This window comes from Cervus canadensis, chromosome 33 (assembly GCF_019320065.1).
Source record: "Cervus canadensis isolate Bull #8, Minnesota chromosome 33, ASM1932006v1, whole genome shotgun sequence".
Taxonomy (NCBI): Eukaryota; Metazoa; Chordata; class Mammalia; order Artiodactyla; family Cervidae; genus Cervus; species Cervus canadensis.
In genome coordinates this window covers 33880420-33902127 of record NC_057418.1, presented here as the reverse complement: position 1 = coordinate 33902127, position 21708 = coordinate 33880420, and the positions used below count along the sequence as shown (strand labels likewise).

The 21708-nt window shown below is 44.4% G+C and overlaps 2 long non-coding RNA genes across 2 annotated transcripts; one reads left to right on the top strand and one right to left on the bottom strand.

Moving 5' to 3' along the window:
- Positions 1-303: 303 nt before the first annotated feature.
- On the bottom strand, positions 304-4353 carry LOC122434093. Its single transcript, XR_006267241.1, has 3 exons — positions 4256-4353; positions 646-708; positions 304-541 (listed from the first exon to the last, which is right to left on the bottom strand). It is a non-coding gene; the product is annotated as an uncharacterized LOC122434093 (long non-coding RNA).
- LOC122434094 lies at positions 2105-8182 on the top strand. The gene is made up of 3 exons (XR_006267242.1): positions 2105-2329; positions 2414-2456; positions 6608-8182. It is a non-coding gene; the product is annotated as an uncharacterized LOC122434094 (long non-coding RNA).
- Positions 8183-21708: the final 13526 nt, after the last annotated feature.

The window sequence follows — 21708 nt, the reverse complement described above, 5'->3', positions numbered from 1 at the left end:
TCCAGGCAAGAACAATGGAGTGGGTTGCCATTTCCCTCTCCAGTGCATGAAAGTGAAAAGAGAAAGTGAAGTCGCTCAGTCGTGTCCGACTCTTCGCGACCCCATGGACTGCAGCCCACCAGGCTCCTCCATCCGTGGGATTTTCCAGGCAAGAGGACTGGAGTGGGGTGCCATTGCCTTTTCCTCCTAGTGGGTCGGGTAACCCCAAATACAGACTCCCCTGAAACACCCTGCATAGGAGACCACCGGTGACTCACTTTCGTTATCCATACCTCAGCTCTGAGCAGGCTGGGAAACCAAACGTTTATTTTGACAGGATGGGCCTCAGATCATGCCTGGAAAAGGAGTCGATGGAGGGATAATCAACAGAGCCGCCCTCCCGGGCTAATGAATGGAAGGCCTTGAGGAGTCGGGTGGCGGGGAGGGTGAAGCGTGCAGTGTTTGGGTGTTTTGCTGTTGTCCACTCGCTCCGTCGTGTCTGACTCTTTACGACCCTCTTTACAGCCTATGGGCTGTAGCCCGCCTGTCCTTCTCCAGGTCTCTAAAATGCAAGGGCGAGAAACGTTCAGTCTGATGGCTGACTCACTCACTTACACGCCGGGCGCTCCGAGTATGGTGAGCATCATGCTCTGTCGCTTTACTCACCAGCCCCCAAGCCCTCCACTCTGCTCTCCAAGGCAGGACAAGGCGCTGGGATCCAGTTGAGCCCTGGAAGGAATTCGAAGCAGGGTTTGAACTCAGACTTTCTGACTCCAAAGTCAGAATTCTCTCCTCTCTTCCAAGATAATCAGAAAGAGGAACCAAAGAATGTTTTGATTAAGTGGAAGGAGAAACAGTAGCAAAGTCAGGGGCCTCGTGAGGCAAACTGTTTTAAGAGTTATAGGGCGAGCTGAGCGGGTAAGGGGGTCGGGTGGAAAGAAAGAGAATTTGGACCAAAAAAGTAGAAGACCCAGGTCACTCCCCAACATTCCCTGAGAACTGAGGACCCAGAATCTAAAGCAGAGCAACAAAGAACTGACATAATTGCCAGGATGAAGCTTGGGCTGTGGGATTATCTTTCTGGTATTAAAAGAAGCTGATAAATTTCCACCCTCCCCTCCACTCCACAAGGATTATTACAAGAGCCGTTGGTAAGATCTGTTATTTCACAGAAAAATGGGTTTTTGAACATGTTAGTCAGATTGTCAGGCTAAATCTCTTGAGTGTATGGCTTGAACTTCTGTCGGGATGACGTTTTTATTCATTCAGGAAGCGTTTACTAAACACTTGCTAAGAATAGTGCACAATATATGGGGGAATGCCAGAAAAACTCAAAACTGTGCTCCCAAGGTCTTTGCAAGGTTGAGGAGATGACGGCACAGAGGTGAGTCAGAACACAGTGTGAGTGCCCCTGAATACACTGTCAGCAGAGCAGACCTGGGGCTCCGAAGAGAACGAGGCGGGGGAGGAGGTAGGTGTGAGCAGCAGCCCTTGGGGGCTTCCTGCAGGAGGAGGCGCTGGAGAGGCTGGGAGGGAGCCAGACCCTCCGGCGCGAGGAGGCCTCGTTTCCAGAATAAGATGTCCTATTCCCAGGTCAGGTGTGGCCGGGCCACCGGATCCTTAGGTGACAGCTGAGAGGTTAGGCTTTTAGGGGCAGCGGTGCAGAACGGCTGGCAGCTTCTACGTCATCCGACAGAGAAAGCCCCAGGTCCTGGCACGAGTGTGGGAACCAACCACAGTGTGAGTCTTGAGAGTTTAGTGGGCTGTCCGTAAAAAGAACTGCCATTCGGCTTACTTTCCTTGTCTCAGAACACAAGTCATTTTTAGAAAAGCTAGTGTCTGGTCTGTGAAGACTCTAAGGAACTTGGAATTAGGGTGGCTGGATTTAGAAGATAGAAATAGGATGCCAGCTAAGTTCAAATTTCAGATGGACAGGGAGTAACTGTTGGGTAGAAGCATGTCCCGAGAATCGTCAGGCATTCTGAGTTTTGCCTGGGACCCCCCCTTGGAAGGAGTGAGGAGGCGCCAGGCACTATTCTGGGACGGGTGGGATGATGCATTTTGTTTTCAGGAGTGCAGGGCACAGAGGCCAGCCATGCCCCCATGCCCACAGCAGCTGTGGGCCTGAAAAGGACTTTTTGTTCTTTCACATGTCCATCATATTTACAGCGACCTTGCATTTGAAGGAATCAAATACGTTTCAGAGTAAAGAGTATTTCTGTCATGGCAAGAAGCAATTATCTAATTCTGGCCTGGAGAATTTCATGGACCGAGGAGCCTGGTGGGCTACAGTCCACGGGGTTGCAAAGAGCCGAACGACTGAGCCACTCAGCACAATTATCCCATACATGTGAGTGTGTTTGATTTAAATCAAATATTTATGTATTGGTCTTTCTCAAAGGAGAAGCACACAGAAGGAAAGCTTTTTTTGCAGAGTCAGGATGCACAGCCCTGGAGGAGGTTCCATGAAGTCGCTGGTAAGTCCTGAGAGCCCTGGTCTGGGGGTTCTGGGTGGAATCACCCCTGTCCCAGAAGGACAGACAGCACGTCTCTCTCCTGCTGGAGCCCTCCAAGTCAGAAGCTCGAGCAGATGTCTTCTGACCCCGAATCAGCAGGGTGAGAGCAGAATTTACCAACAACCTCAGGACGCAGCGTTGAGAAGGAGGATCTCGGACTGGAGAATTAATTTTCTCTCCCTCCTGAGCAAAGCAGCTCTCCGCCTAAAGCCGAGAATCTTTCCAGAATGCAAGTCCTGAATGGAGACAGTCCAGTAAGCGCCGCGTGACCCTAATCACTCTGACCACGTTCTTCCACAGTTTGCAGTGGCCTACATCTAACAGAGGGGCCACGTGATGCGCTCCTCCGGAGAACAAGGCTGAAGCTCGGCCAGTGGACCCGCGTCCCCCGGGGAACCGGGGAACGCTGTCTTACAGAAACTAATCACAGCTGGAGGGCATAGGGGACTAAAACCTGTGTACTGGGTGTCAGCGTTTTAGGTGATATGATAACTAGGAACAGACCCCCGAGAAACAGAAGATCTGGCTGAGACAGAACACTTGTTTACTAAAACGTGATCTGCACAATTAGAACCTTGTAAAGCTTTCAAGCTGGAAATCTGGCAAAATTAGAAATTTCTCATGAGTTTTTATGTTTTCTAGTACATATCCCTCTTGGTCAGTCACAGTTAGAAAACGAAAAGCATCTGTCCATGATCCCAGAGGAATGTTTTTAAAGTAGCAGATTTTAAGAGAAAGCCCTGTAATTCTAATAAAAATAAGAAGCCTTCCTTTTCAGGCAGCTTTTGATTTTATGAGAGGAGTTTGTTTTTGTAATGTTTGTATAAGACCAGTTTGCTTTTTCCCAATATAGAATCAATACTGTATTTGCCTACAACTCTTAAGTCTTACTTTTTTTTAAACTGCCAATTGTTAAAACAAAGCATGTGTATAGAAGCTAAGGAAAGGTAATATCTACAAAATATTAGTTAATTTGGGTCTAAACAAAGATATTGGTAAGACTAGCACAAACATTGAACAAAGATCCAAGATGAATTAGACTCAAGATAATTTTTTTAAAAAATCATTAAGTGTCGAAGCACTGTGTCTCTCAGCATTAAAAACAACAGTAAAAATATTGATAAGAAATAGCTTTCAATGTTGTATACTTTGGAAACATTGGAATAAAATTGAAATAAAATATTCTTTAAAACAGAACTCTTAGAAAAAAATGAGAGGAACATCAATGGATTTCCTACATTGATATTCTGTGAAACACTTCCAAAAACATTAATAAGAGTATCACGTAGAGGTCCACAGCCCAACAATTTTAGGGGAAGCTCAGTGTCTTGTTTGAAATACTATTTTCATATTAAAGACTCTGATAAGTGCTGCAACCAAGAATCCTGTTTGATTGTATTTAATCCACCCTTAGAACTTACTTGCACCGTAGGACCCCATTTCTTCCTGCATACCTATCAACAACCTAAAGAATCTTTCTCAGGAAATACTAATTTGAGAAACAGTCCATGATTGGAAGAGATCAGGTTCCCTGCCTTTATCACCCAAACTTTCAAAAGGACATGAACAGCTATTGAAAAACATTCATTGAGATAATAACTCATGCAGTTAGTCAAAAGCATGCCATCTATTTTTTTCACAGCATTGGTCATATTCCAGCCTCCTGGTCTCCCAGCGCTTGGGACAGCCGCTCCCGTCCCCCCATGCCTCCCCCTCAGCCCTCTCCCCCCAGCCCTCTCCCCTGCCTCCCGCTGCCCCACCTCCATTTCCAATGGAAATCTGGTCCCCAGAACTTCCAGCAGGGGGCTCTGTCTGCTAATGCTGACATGAAGGCCTTGAAGCTGGTTCAAGGTTAAGCGGGCTCAACAGCTAGCAAGCTATAAATGTCATTCTGGCGTTTAGGACACAGCATTACAAAAGTATGATCATGGTTCAAGAATGTTGCCAAGAGAGAAATCTGTGCTCAGAATTTTATTATTAGGTTTCATCATGTGTCCATTTTCAAATACAGTTAAGAGAGTCCAAAGAGGAAATGACAAAAACCAAAGGAGTACTTTTTATAAAATAAAAATCAAGTTACGACTGATACTGAAAAAAAAATTTTAAAGACTTAAAAATTTCCCTGCATGGTTGGCAACTCAAGGCTGCCAATTTTCTACCAAAAATAGTACAAGAAAACTGAAATGTGAAAGTACAGTTGAAAGTGAATGGCAATAAATTACTTCTACTGAGATGAAGGACAGACACAATTCTTCAAGAATGACCTCCCCAAAGGAAGGAAGCACCAGATTTGGCAAAGTGTCCAAAGTGTCTATTGGCGAAGTTCATGTCTATAATCTGGATTTTTTTTTTTCTCTTAAACTTCTTTTCCACAGTCCCCTATACACTCCCTGCCCCCCCCACCACACACACACACACAAAGAGTATTTCAAATATTCATAAATTGGGTTGTAAAGAGAGAAAAATATTTCGTTCAAAGGGAAAGCAATGCCGCTTTAGCCAGAAGAGTTGGAAAGGTGCCCAACAAGAAGGTCGAAGATGCAAATAGACAACAGACGCAACGCGCACCCACAACACTGCACTTTTGCTTTAGTCCCAGGAGAGGGTGGCTGCTTGGAGGGGGCCTGGTTCCCGCTGGGAAAGAAACCTGCCGCACGACAGGTGCAAGTGGCTAATGAATTATGGCACTTGCAGGAGACTGGAACAATTCACTCCCGCCCGAGCCTCGGGAGAGTTTGTATGTAATACACCCACACCACACAAAACGTCTCACCAGTAAACCAGGCCAAACCTTTGCCATTTTTTTATTGAAATGCCAAGCCCAGCTCTATACATCAGCCAGACGTGAAACCAGGGCCCGGCACTCTCATTGCCCCACAATCGTGCCTACAGGACTGTGAGAATGTGACCACTTTTATCCAATGCTTTGATCTCATTAGAAGTCAGCCTTATGCAAAGATGTTGTTCCCATGTACTCTGTCCTTGCACGTACTGTTTATTTCATCCCAGAAAAGAGACTGTTGCAATGCTTGCAAGGTGTACCCTATAAACTGTGTGCAGGGGGCAGACTTGGGGAAAACACAGGATGATATAAGTAGACGATAACAAAAAGACCTTTGACTTTCACTGGGAAGTGTGACCACAGAGCAGAGAGAGCCTATGCTCTGGGAATTCCTCACCGAGCAAGCTCTTCGGGACACACGGCGGCTGCTTCTAGCTGCCAACAGTGAGGATCCAGGTGGGATAGCACATAGTCTGGCGGGAGCGGGGAGACAGGCCACAGAGCTCGTCAGAAGCCCCTGCCTGAACTCCCCAGGCCCAGGCCCCACCCAGTCCAGCCTGTAGGGCTCAGGAAACTAAATCCGAGTCCCTAGAGCTTGTGTCTAAGAGTTAGTGGCAAATAAACGCTGAAAGCAAACAGTTCCACATAATCAGACCAACACGGAGTTTTCAAAGCAAGTGTCCTAAAATTATCAGTAGAAACAGATATTCTGGCAAATATTTAAATGACTAACTCAGGGAATAAAGGTGTGATTTGTAGAACCGGCCAGTATCTGTGGTATAAATTCTTTCATCATGGCCAATTTCAAGTCACCATATGAGACCACTGGATACAGAGTTGGGAAGAAATACATGTAAATGACCCTTGAGCTTGGTTCTCTGTGTAATCCTACCGGCCCAGAGCAGGTAGGTTAAGGCAGGCTGAGGTGCCCTGGCACCTCCAGACTACAAGCCCAGGAAACTTGCTTAAAACACAAAAATAATTTGGTTCAGGAATCTTTGGTCCAGTGCTGGAATGGCTTCTCTTTATCCTAAATTAGAATTTGTTTAAAACAGATCTTGAAACAGCCTCTTGGTGTTTGTTGAACCCCATAAGCAAAACTATGTTATGTTTAAAAAGTAGTCTTAAATATCTTAAAAGTAACTTTTTCAAAGCAACTTTTCCATACCCTCTCATTGAGTCTTTGTCAGAGAGAAAGGCCCTTCCTGATAGCACTATTTAGAAATATGAAAAAGATATGGGCCATACATTTATAGCTGTTCATTATTTTGTCATAATTTGGATGATGAATTTTCAAGTCATTTTTTTTTTTTTTTGCCCCCCTCTTCAGCCTTGCTCCCAGAGTTTCCTGTAACGTCACCTTTTCCCCTGTGATGTGTTCCGGAGGATCAGAACGTTTACAGACTAAAAGACCAGGAGACGCGAGCATGGAGTAGTTGGATGTTGGGGGCAGGGCAAGAAGAACCGGAAGATCCACCGGAAGACTTCAACAAGCCCCGCCCACTCGCCAGAAGCGATGGCCTCCTCTAAATTGTCTACTTGCGTCCGTAAGGCTTCTGTCGTCTCATGTCTTACTGCCAAGTAAAAATGAAATTTCTTCTCATGTTCCCCAAGCCATCAAGCTCTTACGTGGCCCTGTGAACTTCCAAGCATTTGTATTTCTTATGGCCTCTATGTGATTAAACATGTGGCCTACCAAATATTGTAGAAGAGGGCAAAAAGAAAGATACCCTATGAAGAAAAATACCCATGTCTCTAAAGTATAATATCACACAATTGGTTTGGGCCAGTAAGATCTGGATACAATACTTTTTTCTCTTTTCAGTTTTAATCTGCAGTCATTAATGACATGAAAATGTACAAAGTCACCTCCAAACAAGGAGCATCTTAGATAAAGGAAGTTGAAAACATTTCCGATTCTCAGCTCATCATCTCACTATTCATGTTATTTCTGGGTTAATTTCTTGACTCCAAAGAATAGAGTGAATGAAACTAATTCAGTTGTTTTCATCTTTTGTGCCTCTGAGGCTGGCTTATGCTCTTGAACACATTTTGTGCTCAGAAAAAAATCTCTAGGGTTGCAAATGTTCTGAACATGCTGAAGTGATGCATCCTTCTTTTTTTTTTTCAATTTAACTGTAAGGAACTGATACAGACCAATTTTATGAATTTTTAACAATGTCATTTAGAACAAAATATAAATGTGATAGAGATAAAAAGATTTTGCATAATCAATGTGCTATACTCAGTAACTCCAAGAGAATGGAAAATCGGTTGTAAAAAAGGGCAAGATGAATTCTATAAAAATAACAAACAAAGCCTGTAACAATCTAAGCACTGAGGAATTAGTGAGGGTAATTAAATATTATGAACATTTTCAAAGGAAACAAACGAATGAAACAAATCAGGAGCTAAAAAAAAAACTAGACACCCATTTAAAGGGAAACTGTGCAACTCAATAATTAGATGAGTGTCTTTGGGAAACATTTTTCTTTGGCTTCTTATTCATTCTAACAAAAATTTGAAACAACAGTAAAAACACAAATGACAGGTGCTCCAAAGGAGTCCGACTATACCATTGTAGCTATAAAATTCTCCAATCACCTGCAAAAACATTAAGGAAAAATTAAACAAAAAAGAGACACCAAGAGGCTAGTGATCACCGTGTTGCTTCTGTCGGGAGCAACCATGGATGGACAGAGACAGGACGTGTGGAGGGGAGCTCTCTCAGGAGTTAGCTGTGACCACAGTTCCTCTCAGGATTCACACTTAAAAAAATAAATCCAAGACAAGAAGCTTTGCCCCAACACCTTTTGTCTCTTTTATTAAGTGTATAGAGCAACATCTTCAAAGACTCTTTAGGAGACAAACCCACTCCAACGAAGTACGTATCACTGACCATACGTGCCAAAAGAAGCTGAATCTGTAGCATGCTTCAGTTTGTCAAACACTTTTGAATGCCTGGCAGTTTATGCAAATGCAATTTGTTAAACAATTCTGAAGGGGAAATAAAAAAACAAGCTCCTCCTGTCAAGCTAATAGCCTACGATGCTTCACATTACTGAAAGCTGCAAACCCACCGCAAGATCTTGAAATTCAACTAAACCAAAAACAGGATGAAAAGATTACTAATAACATCCATGTGGTGTGTGTGGAGGGTGGGTATTGGGACTTGAGGACAGGTGGAACAATCAGAGTGACCATGGTAAAACGGGGGTAAAATTTAGCCTGGGTTCACTTCACACCAGTTGAAACTCTAAGGTGGATAAGTGCTCTCTCTGAGTCACAGCTGGGAAACCAGCCAATGCAGAAGAGTCTGCATGAAGTTGAGGGTTAAATGTGACCACATATGACCTCAGAATAATGTCTACATACCATGCTTCCAACTCAGCACTGTGAGGAATTACAGAAATGGTGGAGGACCAAAGCTTTCCTTTTCTTTGCTGGTAGAAGGGAGTTTATGTTTGTGTGTGGTGTCGGGGGAGGCATTTGGAAAAAAAAAAAGGCTAGGTTACAAGGATCCCATCTCCTGGAGTCAATTGGTACTATATATATATATATACATATATATATATAGTACTATATATATAGTACATATATATAGTACTCCAAACCCACCCCCAGACTCAAGCACTATGCCCTTCCAACCCCCTTGCATTCTGTCATTTTTCTGAAATAGACCCTCTGATCATGCTACTTTCCCACAGAAAACCTCAGATGACTTCACATTCAGCCTGCAGAAATAAATATAATGACAAGGTATTTGGACAGCAAGGAGATCAAACCAGTCAATCCTAAGGAAATCAACCCTGAATATTCATTGGAAAAACTGAAGCTGAAGCTCCATTACTTTGGCCACCTGATGTGAAGAGCCGGCTCATTGGAAAATACCCTGATGTTGAGAAAGACTGAAGGCAAAAAGAGAAGGGGATGACAGAGCATGAGATGGTTGGATGGCATCACCGACTCAATGGACATGAATTTGAGCAAATTCTGGGAGATAGTGGGGGACAGAGGAGCCAGGCAGGCTACAGTCCATGGGGTCACAGAGTTGGACATGACTCAGTGACTGAACAATGACGAAAAGTATTTTACCAACTGGCCACATCCCAGGGTAGACGCCATGCACCCACCCTTATCACTAGCTCATTCCATCTCCTTGGAAAACTCTCCTACACCTTCTCTATAAAGCTAACTAACCATCTTCCATTTGTTACTTCCAAGTGTCACCTCCTCAATTTGGTGCCTCCAGGAAAATTAATTCTCACTCTTCCTTGTTTCAGGAGCATTTTATTTGTACATTCAGTTCAGTTGTTGTCTGACTCTTTGCAACCCCATGGACTGCAGCACGCCAGGATTCCCTGTTCTTTACCATCTCCCGGAGCTTGCTCAAGCTCATGTCCATTAAGTCAGTAATGCTCCCTAACCATCTCATCCTCTGCTGCCCCCTTCTCCTCATGCCCTCAATCTTTCCCAGCACCAGGGTCTTTTCTAATGAATCAGCTCATCACATCAGGTGGCCAAAGTGTTGGAGCTTCAGCTTCAGCATCAATCCTTCCAATGAATATTAAGAACTGATTTCCTTTGTGATGGACTGGTTGGATCTCCTTGCAGTCCAAGGGACTCTCAAGAGTTTTCTCCAACACCACAGTTCAAAAGCACCAATTCTTTGGTGCTCAGCTTTCTTTATGGTCCAACTCTCACATCCATACATGACCAGTGGAAAAACCGTAGCTTTGAGTATAGAGATCTTTGTTGGGCAAAGTAATGTCTCTGCTTTTTAATATGCTGTCTAGGTTTGTTATAGCTTTTCTTCCAAGGAGCAAGAATCTTTGAATTTCATGTACAGACTTTAGAAGCTGTCATACCACAATAAAGTTTAGAATATATTACATTAATATTATTTCTATTATGCGTCTATCTCCAGTTAGATCAGGGTCCCGCAAGGGCAGGGGGAAGTTATTCTTTGTTCTTAGACTCAGCAGCCTACTGGCAGTGAGCACTCACTCAGTGATTATTAGTTGAATAAATAGAGTTTTACAGATTTACAACTTTTATTATTTAAAATTAGTGATTTTCCATTTTGCAGGCTTAAAAATACAGATAAACCACTTAGAATCACCCAGGGAGTGAGCAGTCATTCCAGTCAGTGATAGACCCAAAGACATTCAATATTTTTTCAAAGGGTCTCCGATACTCAACTTCCCTTCTGTAAGCAGGATAATACATCAACTAGATTTGCATTAGGAAAAGTTTTATTTGCAAAATTCATGACACTGTCATTGTTGTTGGGCTCATTTTTTACACGAGAAAGCATTAGTACAGAAAAAGCTAGACTAATTTACAGAGCTTTCTTGGTGAATTCACCACCGAACCACAGCTAAGAGCCAAGATTTACTGAACTCTCAAGTTAATCTGAGTCCACTGAACCATTCTGTGGTTCAGCCAAGGTAGACCCAAAGAGGAAGGATAGGGGTTGAAACAGCACCCTCTCTGCTACCGGCCCCTGACAGTAGGGCATAGCTGTAATCTAGCACTGCTCTGTAGGGTGAAGAGTGAACCATGGCCATTTCATGTTCTCCCTGTATCTCTGGCTGGTTTGAAGTAAGCCCATCACAACTGATCATCATGGCGCCATCTTTGGACCTGAGCTAGAGCAAAGCCAATGGGTAGAACATGAAACCCATTGAGGTCTAACCTCCTTTGTAAAACTCTACTTAGTTCCAATTCATAAAGATCCTTCCTGAGCCCTAGATGCCTGGAAAATTACATTTTACAGGGTAAAAAGTAAAACTTGCCAAGTTATGCATTGAATGTGACAACCTTCAGTACATTTGGATGCTTCTAAGAAATGTTTCCTAAATTACATTTGGATTTTCTGCATGCTAAGGGAAGCAATTTGCATGTCATCAACAGATACAGGAAAATTCCAAGCTGTGTTAGGAAAACTTTATAAACATAAATATTCAGTCTGCCAAATTTCATGCCTAGGTATCAGAGAAATAGCAGCTCCCTCTTGATTCTGTATTTACGTTGTCGACCAAATCAGTGATGAGTACGGTGCTTTCATTAAAGGGGGGGATGGAAACAGTAGGCAGATTGGGGAACTCATAAATAATCACATGAGAAAAAAGGGGGGAAAGTGTATAAGGATACCTCTGTTGTTGCTCTTTAGCCACTAAGTCCTGTCCGACACTTGCAACCTCATGGACTATAGCCCACCAGGCTCCTCCATCCTGACCCAGGGATCAAACCTGTGTTTCCTGAATTGGCAGGTGAATTCTTTACCACTGAGCCACCAGGGAAGCCCATAAGGATACCTTAACTGATGTGAAATCAGTTCTCTTTTAAGTTTGATGTCCCATAGAACATAGAACATCAGTGCCAAGTAAATGCATGCATACATATGCCCTTGGCATAAAGTCCTGCGTCTAAGATGATGTAATTGTGGAACTTGGATCAACTCAAAAATTCTGAGTCTGGCTCCTAATTTACAAAATAAGAATTGTAGTGTCTTTAGAAAATAAACTTATTGTTACCAAGGGGGATTGCGGGGGAGGGAGGGAGACAGACAGATAAATTGGGGGTTTGGGATTAGCATACACACACTACAATATATAAGACAGGTAAATAACCAGGACCTACTGTATAGCACAGGGAACTATAATTAGTATCTTGTGATAATCTATAGGAAAAGAATATGAATACATATATACGTATAACTGAATCACTTTGCCATATACTGGAAACTAACACAACATTGTAAATCAACTATACTCCAATTAAAAAATCCTTAACAATTGCAAAAAAGAATAGGCACTTCCCTGGAGGTCCAGTGGTTAAGACTCTTGAGTTTCCACTGCAGGGAGCTTGGACTTGATCCCTGGTTGGGGAACAAAGATCCCACAGGTCATAAGACATGGCCAAAAGAAATTTTTAAAGTTTTTTTTAGAAAAAAAAAAAAAAGAATAGTAACTGGTGATGTCTTCCTCATGGAACTACTGTGAATATTAAAATAAATATGTACATGAAAATCTCTTATAACTAGGAAAAGCTTTTAACAGACAGGCAATAGAAACAACAGCAAGATACATGTCATGAAGCCTAAAATGTGAAAACCTAGTGAGATACAGATAAACATAATGGTATAAATGATCCATTTTAAGTGTATATTTTTTAACATTGCAACATTTTCTAATTCTTGAATGAGGATTCCATTTGTAGAAAGAAAACTAGGTTATTGATGTGCACAAAATAACCCTCCTGATTACTTCATACCTGTCCTCATCTGGCAAGCTCCCCTGAATCTCCAACCAACTCAGATCTTTGTGTCCTGATGGGGCCTCATCCCAGCCTCCTCTCCCCTCTTGGCGACTTTCAGAAGCCTCACTACAGAGCACTGCGGGGAAGACAGGACCTTCCCACCAGAGTTCAAGAGCAGCGCTCAAGAAAGGCGCTTCTGGAAGAGGTGCACCGTTTGCTGGTCCCCGAGCCTGTTTTCTGTCTGATCTCACTTTCCTATTTTTCCCTCCCACCTTCATATTTTTATCCCAGCTTTGGGTGAACTTATTTCGTCACCTCCTGCGTGCTGTCGGCTCCCCTCACCAGCGCTTTCCTTCTTCTGGGGTCTCTCCCGTCCTCTTCCTGCAGCCCGCTCTCTTTCTCCCCTTTCTGCCTTCGCCTTCTTCCAGGCACGGTGCCAAGGGCGACAGACTGTTAGTGGCCCACGGGATGTTTTAGCTTCTTTCAGAACCAGAAGAGAAAGGGAATTTTTAGGTCAAATGAACTTCTTTATACAGACGGTCATAGAATAGACATTCTTAGTACATTCTTTATGTGAAAGAAAGAACCACGGACAATGGTCTCTAGGGCATACAGAAGCTGTACTGAGCCTCTGTCTTCTCCCTCTACTACAGCTTATCAACACTTTGACGTGACTTTTAGAGTAAAATCCATTTCATCATTTTTCAAGGTTTTCCCAAGAATAAGGTCAGTAGTGGACTGCTTTGGGTTCCCATAGCACTTTGAGCGTATCTATCCCTGATTGCAATTATTACCTGAGCATCATTGATCTTTTCAGGGGAATATGAGCCCCGGGAAAGCTTGGACCTATTTACCTTTGCAGGGGATTAATCAGTGTTTCATATCCTACCCGACTGGCAAGTGAAGTGGGAAGTCATCAGTGATTTACAGGGCTTCCCTGGAGGCTCAGACAGTGAAGAATCTGGCTGCAGTGTGGGAGACTGAGGTTCAATCCCTGGGTCAGGAAGATCCCCTGGAGAGTGGAATGGTTACCCACTCCAGTATTCTTGCCTGGAGAAGCCCACGGACAGAGGAGCCTGGCGGGCTACAGTCCATGGGGTCACAAAGAGTCGGACACGACCGACCACACACACACACACACACACACAGTGACTCACACTGCACCCACTGGCACTTCTCTGTCACTAAAATGCACACTCGTCACCTGCCATACAAACGGGGCAGGAAGCCCCACGAGGAGCGGGAGGTTACCGCCGTGTCAGGACTTTAGCGGGTGGAGGTGAAACGTGCTTATGGTGAAGAGGCGAAATGCCCAGGGTCTGCTCTAGGTGTGGCCCCTGGAATCTGCTCATGTCACACACCCCTTTGCCAACAGAAGCTTCCACTGACAGAGTCTGGGCGGCCAGTAGCACACAAGTGAATACCTATTTACACACCTGACAGGCCAGTCCATCACCCATACGCCCTGAAGTCTGGTTGGGCGAGGCAGCAGAATTCCCAGGTGGAGGTGGAGAAAGACCCTGGGATACCATTGCACTTGCAGGATCTTCGAGTCGATGGAAAGGTGGCCTTAGATCAGAGGGAGGGGTGCTTACAATCTGAGGGTGGAATCGAGAGGAAAAGTAAGAGACTACAGATTCACATTTCCAACGCTTTCGTGGTTTACACGGGCCCCTTTTACAAGGCCAGAGAAATATCTCTTCATTTCACGTTATTGCAGCTTGACACAGTTTCAAAGCACCACATGTACTTCTGAATTGGATAACGCACAAAGACAGGGTGTATGATGTCACGCTGAAAAGAATCCTAAATCATGATTTACAACTCTTGAACTTCAGCTAATGTCTTGGTAGGTGGATAATTCAAAACCTCCCAGTGAAAGACCAAGGCGGCGCTAAATAAGGACCCGTGTGAGGATGTGTCGGCCAGAGAAAACAGTTGCGACTTAACAAATTCGACCTGGGGAAGAAAAGAAAGTGCTGTTTTCCCTCTAGAAATTTCAGTTCTCCCGTGTCTCTTGTGACTGTAAAACTGTATTTATTTACAAAGCCCTGGGGAGGACTGCCTGGGCTGAGCGGTAGCTGGATAAGATGCTACTGGAGGAGACTAAAATTGACCCAAAGAGTCGCCCAAACCCAAGGCCTCAAAGCGCTGAGCCACTAAGCTACTCCAATACCAGGGCCTCCATCTGGGGGTGAAATCCCCGAGCCCTGGCTGCAGTGGCCAGCCTGATCCCCCAAGTCATCCAGCACTCAAATTGTGGGCATGCGTGCTCAATCGCTTCAGTCATGTCCTACTCTTTGTGACCCCATGGACTGTAGCCCACCAGGCTCCTCTGTGCATGGGATTCTCCAGGCAAGAATACTGGAGTGGGCTGCCATGCCCTTCTCCAGAGGATCTTCCTGACCCAGGGATCAAACGTGTGTCTCTTACATCTCCTTCATTGGCAGGTGGGTTCTTTACCACTAGTGCCACCTAGGAATCCCCAAGTTATGAGACCTGACCTTAAAGCACAAGGAGTGTGATTGTGCCCTAACAAGCTTGAAGGTCAACACAAGAAAGAGCGAAAATGAAGTACCTAATCTTCCTCTCCTGGGCTTCCCTGGTGCCTCAGCCAGTGATGAACCCGCCTGCAGGAGACATAGGTGACATGGGTTTGATTCCTGGATCAGGAAGATCCCCTGGAGGAGGAAATGACAACCCACTCCAGTATTCGCGCCTGAAAAAAATCCCATGGACAGAGAAGCCTGGCAGGCTACAGTCCATGGGGTTGCAAAGGTCAGACACGACTGGGAGACTAAGCAATGTTCTTCTTCTACTTACCAAAAATCTGAAAGCAAGATTCTTTCCTTTATTTAGCGGACTCCCACCTGAGAGCACTTGGGTGGGAGGAAATAAATGTGCTCAGCACAGTCAGTGTGGGCTCCATCATCCTCAGGAAGCCTTGCTAGGGGAGACATGGAGAAGGCAAGTGTATAGAGGCCCTCAGTGATCGAACGAACCCCATCTATGGTCCAGAGGTGGGCACCCACAGCTGTTCCCCAGGGAGGCCTTTGCTCCTTCACTATTTCCCTTGTCTTCTGGGCCCCTGGCTCGCTGGGGTTGGGAAAGCCTGGTCTGACTTCTTTTGCTTTTTCAGTTCACCCAGGAACTCACCCAGGGTTCCTTCCAGGCCCCGGGGAGCCCCACAGGAGGACTCTGTAATGACCTGCTGCATAGACGTAAATTAAAGGTGACCTGGTGCCCCAGTGCGTCCTCTAATCAAGCTAAAGATTTAAATTTGGAAGTTGAACTTTTCCCTCTCTACTAAACCTTTAATTTCATAGGCTGGGTCAAGAGAAAACAAAACCCACAGGCATCGCTGAGAGAACTAACCCAACTGTTCCATCCGTGATGGTCACATTGAAAAGATGCCGTCAGACAACTGGTGTTTTCTTTTCTCTCAGACATGTTTTCAAAACTCGCTTAACTCACTTTTTATGATTAGCATAGAAATGAAATGAAAACTCATCTGTGCAATTTAATTAGTTCTAATGACAATTTGATTATTATTATTGCTTAGCTCTGAACAAGAAAAATTCCTGGAGTTTTGAGGTTATAAGGCATTGGGTTTAATACATAATGACCAAAAAACACTTTCAGGATATAAGCCTCAAAAATATTACATGAAGAGAAGAGCTCTTGCACTGTAACTAAAACAAAGGACTTCTTCCAACCTGCCAGACTACTAGTAAGAAAATGTGGGCCGTGGTTTTCACACTCACCGAGAAATAAAGCTGACATGCGACTGGTAGGGAGCACGGGGCATCTTGACCCTTAAGAATGCGTCCGGTTCCTCTGTGTTTTCTGGTCCCTCACTGATGGCTCCTGGCAGGCTGCCCTCCACCCACCAACGTCTAGAAAGTCTTCACCAAGGACGACAATTTGTATCTGCCCTTGAGACAGGGACGATATCCCTGCTGTCTGATGTCACTGGCGTGGTGCCACCCAGACCACAAACGCATGCAGCAGGTGGGCTGGGGAGCAATGCAATGAGTGTAGAAGACTTCAGAGTACCTTGGAGGCAAGGCCGGGGGGCTTCCCTGGTGGCTCAGACCGTAAAAGAGTCTGCCTGCAGTGTAGGAGACCCAGATTCGATCCCTGGGCCAGGAAGATTCCCTGGAGAAGGAAATGGCAACACACTCCAGTATTCTTGCCTGGAAAATCCCATGGATGGAGGAGTCTATCAGGCTACAGTCCATGGAGTCGCAAAGAGTCAGACACGACTGAGCGATTTCACTTTCTTTCTTTTCTTTGGACTGCAAGGAGATCAAACCAGTCCATGCTAAAGAAAATCAACCTGAATATTCACTGGACTGATGCTGAAGCTGATGCTCCAATACTTTGATGTGAAGAGCCGACTCATTGGAAAAGGCCCTGACGCTGGGAGGAGAAGTGGGTGACAGAGGATGAGATGGTTGGATGGCATCATCGACTCAGTGGGCATGAGTCTGAGCAAACTCCAGAGACGGTGGAGGACAGAGGGGCGTGGCGTGCTGCAGACTACGGGGTCGCAAAGAGTTGGACGCAACTTGGGTGACTGAACAACAACAAACTGAGTTTGCGTGAGGCCCCCCTGAAAGGAAGTTGGGCCAGGGCCCCCTCTTTCCCAAACTGCCCCAGCCTGCAGCGAGGAAGCAAGGTAGGCTCCGATTTTACATCATACACATGGCTGCTTCAATCTTCGAAGGCGTTCAGTAAGAATTTCAGAAGCAGAGAGCTAGTTTAGCAAAGTATTTCACAGTGCAAAGATGCAAGCCTACAACCTTACAAGTTTAACACATGTTAGAGACTTTCCAGGTGGTCCAGTAGTTCAGACTTCCCCTTCCAATGTAAGGGCTTGTGGGTTGGATCCCTGGCTGAGGAGTTTAGATATTCCCACACACCTTGCGGCTACCCCAGACTTAAGTCAGAAGCAGTATTGTAACAAGGGCTTTCCCAGTGGTTCAGCAGTGAAGAATCCACCTGCGATGCAGGAGCCGCAGGAGACGCGGGTTCAATCCCTGGGTCAGGAAGATCCCCTGGAGGAGGAAATGGAAACCCACTCCTGTATTCTTGCCTGGAGATTCCCATGGACAGAGGAGCCTGGCAGACTTTACAGCCCATGGGGTCACAAAGAGTCGAAGATGACTGAAGCGACTTAACACGCACGCACTATTGTAACGAATTCAATAAAGACTTTAAAAAAATGTCCACATCAAAAATAAAAAAATATTTAAAATAAATAAATAAAACATTTTACTGGCAAGAGAGTGTATTTATCTTTAAATAAATTTTTTTAAAAAAGCATTTTTTTTTTTAAATGGGAAGAGAGTATTTGCCCTTAGAATTTTCCTAAGGGCATGTAATCTCTGATTTTGAAATTTTTCAAATGTGGGGAAAGTACAAAATCACTTAAATTCAGCAATTCTGACAGGAAGCTGAAAATCTTACTTTTGATAAGCAGATTAGCTTGTTAGAGACTATTACAGCTATTCCTATTCCCCTTAATAAGCTCCACAGTTTATAGATGTTAGCCGACCTCCATTAGCACCAAAGGTTACCTGTCCTTTTTCTAGAAAAGGTAAAAACATCCTGTTACTTGTTTTAAATTCTTAACAACAGGACAACAGAGGTCCCAAACCTTGCTTTTCTGTGGTACCCTAATGAACTCTAACTGGAAAATGAGAAAGCAATAGAAATCCCAGGCTTTGGGGTTGTTTTTTTTTTTTTTTTTCAATTTTCCCCTTGCACCGAGGCATTAATCCTTGAAGAATAGAAAGTAGGCTTGCCAATAACCCAGCAGAGAAGGGTCCTGGGAGTGAGAGAAGGAAGGAAACTCATAATTGTGGGAGAAGGCCCTCCCGCTCCCCAGAAACCGCTATTGAATCCTCTGGGCCCTCCCTGGAAGCCACCGAGCAGCATTGGTATTCAAATTAGCCTGCCAGTCTCAGCCTGACATGGCTCTTGGTGGCCTGTCAGTACAGGGCTGGAAGAAAAGGGACCCAATCTCAGATCCGGGGAGATCCAGCCAGAGTGCCAATCTGCCAGCAATGTATGTCATGGGCCTGTAAAGCAAGCTGCCTTGAGGTGGGAAGCATTTTCTTCGCCACAGTCTGTATTTTTATTAAAACAAAAATAACCAGAAGACAATGCATCTCCAGCAGAGACTTAGAAAGAAAAAGGAAGGGGCTGCAGAATCAAGCTACCCATTCAGCTCGGCACTGGTTTCTATGGGAACAAGAGCCGCTTTGTGTGGCTTGAGAAAGTCCCCGCTCCCCCTGCCCAATGCGCGGGTGCCAATACCCCGGGACTATACTTGTGTGGCCAACTTTCCTTCTGTATTGCTCGCTTCCCCCGCCCCCACGGGTCCCCAGCAACAACACCCATCGCCCCAGAAACGAAAAGAAAAGAAGAGTTCAGTGCATCTGAGCTGAATTGAATCGCTAAGCACAAAAGTGGCCAAGATACCGGGAGCCAGGGTTCGGCCCAAAGGACTGCGGCCACCATGGGGTTTCTGGCCTCACGTTCCAACCCTTCTTCAAGCAGGTTGTGACCACTACTTCTTAACTCTTTTCATGCATAGCACACACATTTTGGATCCATCTTAAATTAAGTTCTCCATGCATAAAATGCTGTGGGCACATTGGAAAAGTCATACTAGTGGAAACCCAAATGGAAAGTGGTCAGAGAAGCATCATTTAAAGCAAACTTCATGCAGGAAAATCTCCATGTTCCCTGTTTGTGTGCAGGCACATGTGTGTATGGGGATGAGGGAGACAGGAACTTTTAAAAGGTCCTCCCTGCCTACCTTGGATGAGGGAGGTGGAGGAGAGCTCCGACTGTGAGGCCACAGAAAACCCAAAGTTCATCTTCTCTATTTGACTGAATATCTTTAATTTGGCACCTTTTTCTTATTCATTTTGACTTTTAAATTAAAAAGGGAAATATTTATGAATCTATTACTCAGAAGCTGCCATGCAAAACATTTTAGCACATAAATCCTTATCATTTTAGTGTCAGGACTTTTTCTTTTTTTAAAGGAAAAGCATATTTCTTAACTTTGTTCATAAATCACCACCAAAATATTTCGTGCTTCAAGCTCCTTAGCTTTCAAAGACACTCTTTCCTTTAAAAAGCTTTACAGGGTTGTTCAAAGTCTACCTCTGGCAAAGCCCAGTGCTATTCCCAGCAAACTTCAGATTCAAAGACATTTGTGTTTGTTTGTAAGTATTCATTGAGAAGATCTGCAATTCATTTTCTTTCGCAAGATGAAATGTCAATTTTCATCACTTAGATTCAAACTCCGAAGGAAAAAGAAAAAAAAGTTTAACCTATTTATGTACAACGGAGTTGTAGTCTTGCAGTTTTGAAAGGTATCTTGGGATATAGGGCATGAAAAGAGTTATTAAAGATTGAGGGCCATTGTAAGCCTTAGTGAATAAGAGCTATGATTTGTTCATAAAAGCCAGAATTCATCCTCAAATCCATCTCTTTCCTCACTCACCTTCCTCATGAATAGAACACCACTTTCTCACAAAGATGTTAGGACATTGGCAATCTGTATGGACTTTCTACATTCTCACAACTTGCTTATTGTGTCCTCTTCCACAGAATTGTGCAGGATTCACCTAAAATATTATTTCTCAAAATGTGAAGTAGACCAAAACTCCTGTGTGGGTTGATTTACCTCCCAGGGTCACAGTTCACTCATACCCTCGTTTCTCTTGTTTACTTTTTTCTTCTCTTATTTCCGTTTCTCTTTTATTTTTCTCTTCTTTTATTTCTGTAAGAACCTTCCCAGCATGAAGCATTCTAGGTCAGGATACCCTGAAGGCTAGCCATCACTTTATCAATAATCAGTGAAGTTTCTGCTCAATCCCTACGTCCATGGGACATTCACAACCATTTCCACCATTCTACAATCCTGAGTATTTTTCAAGACTCTAATCCAGAACACGAAACATGACGTCACCCACCTGCTTTCCCTACATCATACTCCCCTTGACTTTGTCCCTACAGATGTTGATTGGCGAGACAGGTGTGACTAGTGAGCCATAATGGAAATTCCATTCTAGTGGAGGAAGGCAGGTCAACACAGAATAACATGGTTGTTTGTGGGAAGGTGATGTTTTTACACAAGGGCCTGGGAAGGATAACCCCTCTTCCTTCTACTCTGAAGGAAAAAAGCCCCCCCCCCCCAGCTTTAATTACCCTAATGTTCTGGGCAGGGGCTTTACCTGGCTCAGTCGTAAAGAATCTGCCTACCAATGTGGGAAATGTGGGCTTGATCCCTGGGTCAGGAAGATCCCCTGGAGAAGGAAATGGCAACCCACTCCAGTATTCTTGCCTGGAGAATCCCATGGACAGAGGAGCCTGGCGGGCTACATACAGTCCACGGGGTCACGAAGAGTCGGACACAACTTAGCAACTAAACAACAACAAAGTGTTCTGGACCCCTCCCTTTCTTATCCCTCAAGAACCAGCATCCTTCTTTACATCAAGGCCAGCTCCCCAGCTCCAGCCACTTCTCTGCACTGGCTCCATTCTGCCTGCAACATGAGTAGATCTCCAAAAGTCCTGAAAAAGTTCTCACCAGGCTTTACTGCATCTTCTATTTACTTTCTCTAATCGCCACCACAGTCTTACAAAGAAAGGCCATTGTTGTTGTTCAGTCACTAAGTCATGTCCTACTCTTTGCAATGCCATGGACTGCAGAATGCCAAGCCTCCCTGTCTTTCTGTGTCTCCTGGAGTTTGTTCAAACTCATGCCCATTGAGTCGGTGATGTCATCCAAGCACCTCACTCTCTGCCACCCTCTTCTTCTTTTACTTTCGATCTTTCCCAGCATCAGGGTCTTTTCCAATGAGTCAGCTCTTCACATTAGGTGGCCAAAGTATTGGAGCTTCAGTTTCAGCATCAGTTCTTCCAATGAATATTCAAGGTTGATTTTCTTTAGGGTTGACTGGTTTGATCTCATTTCAATCCAATGGATTCTCAAGAGTCTTCTCCAGCCCCACAGTTCAAAAACAACAATTCTTCAGCACTCAGCCTTCTTTATGGTCCAACTCTCACATCCATACATGACTACTAGAAAAACCAAGCTTTGACTATATGGTCATAGTTACCATGCAATTTCTCAGACTTACA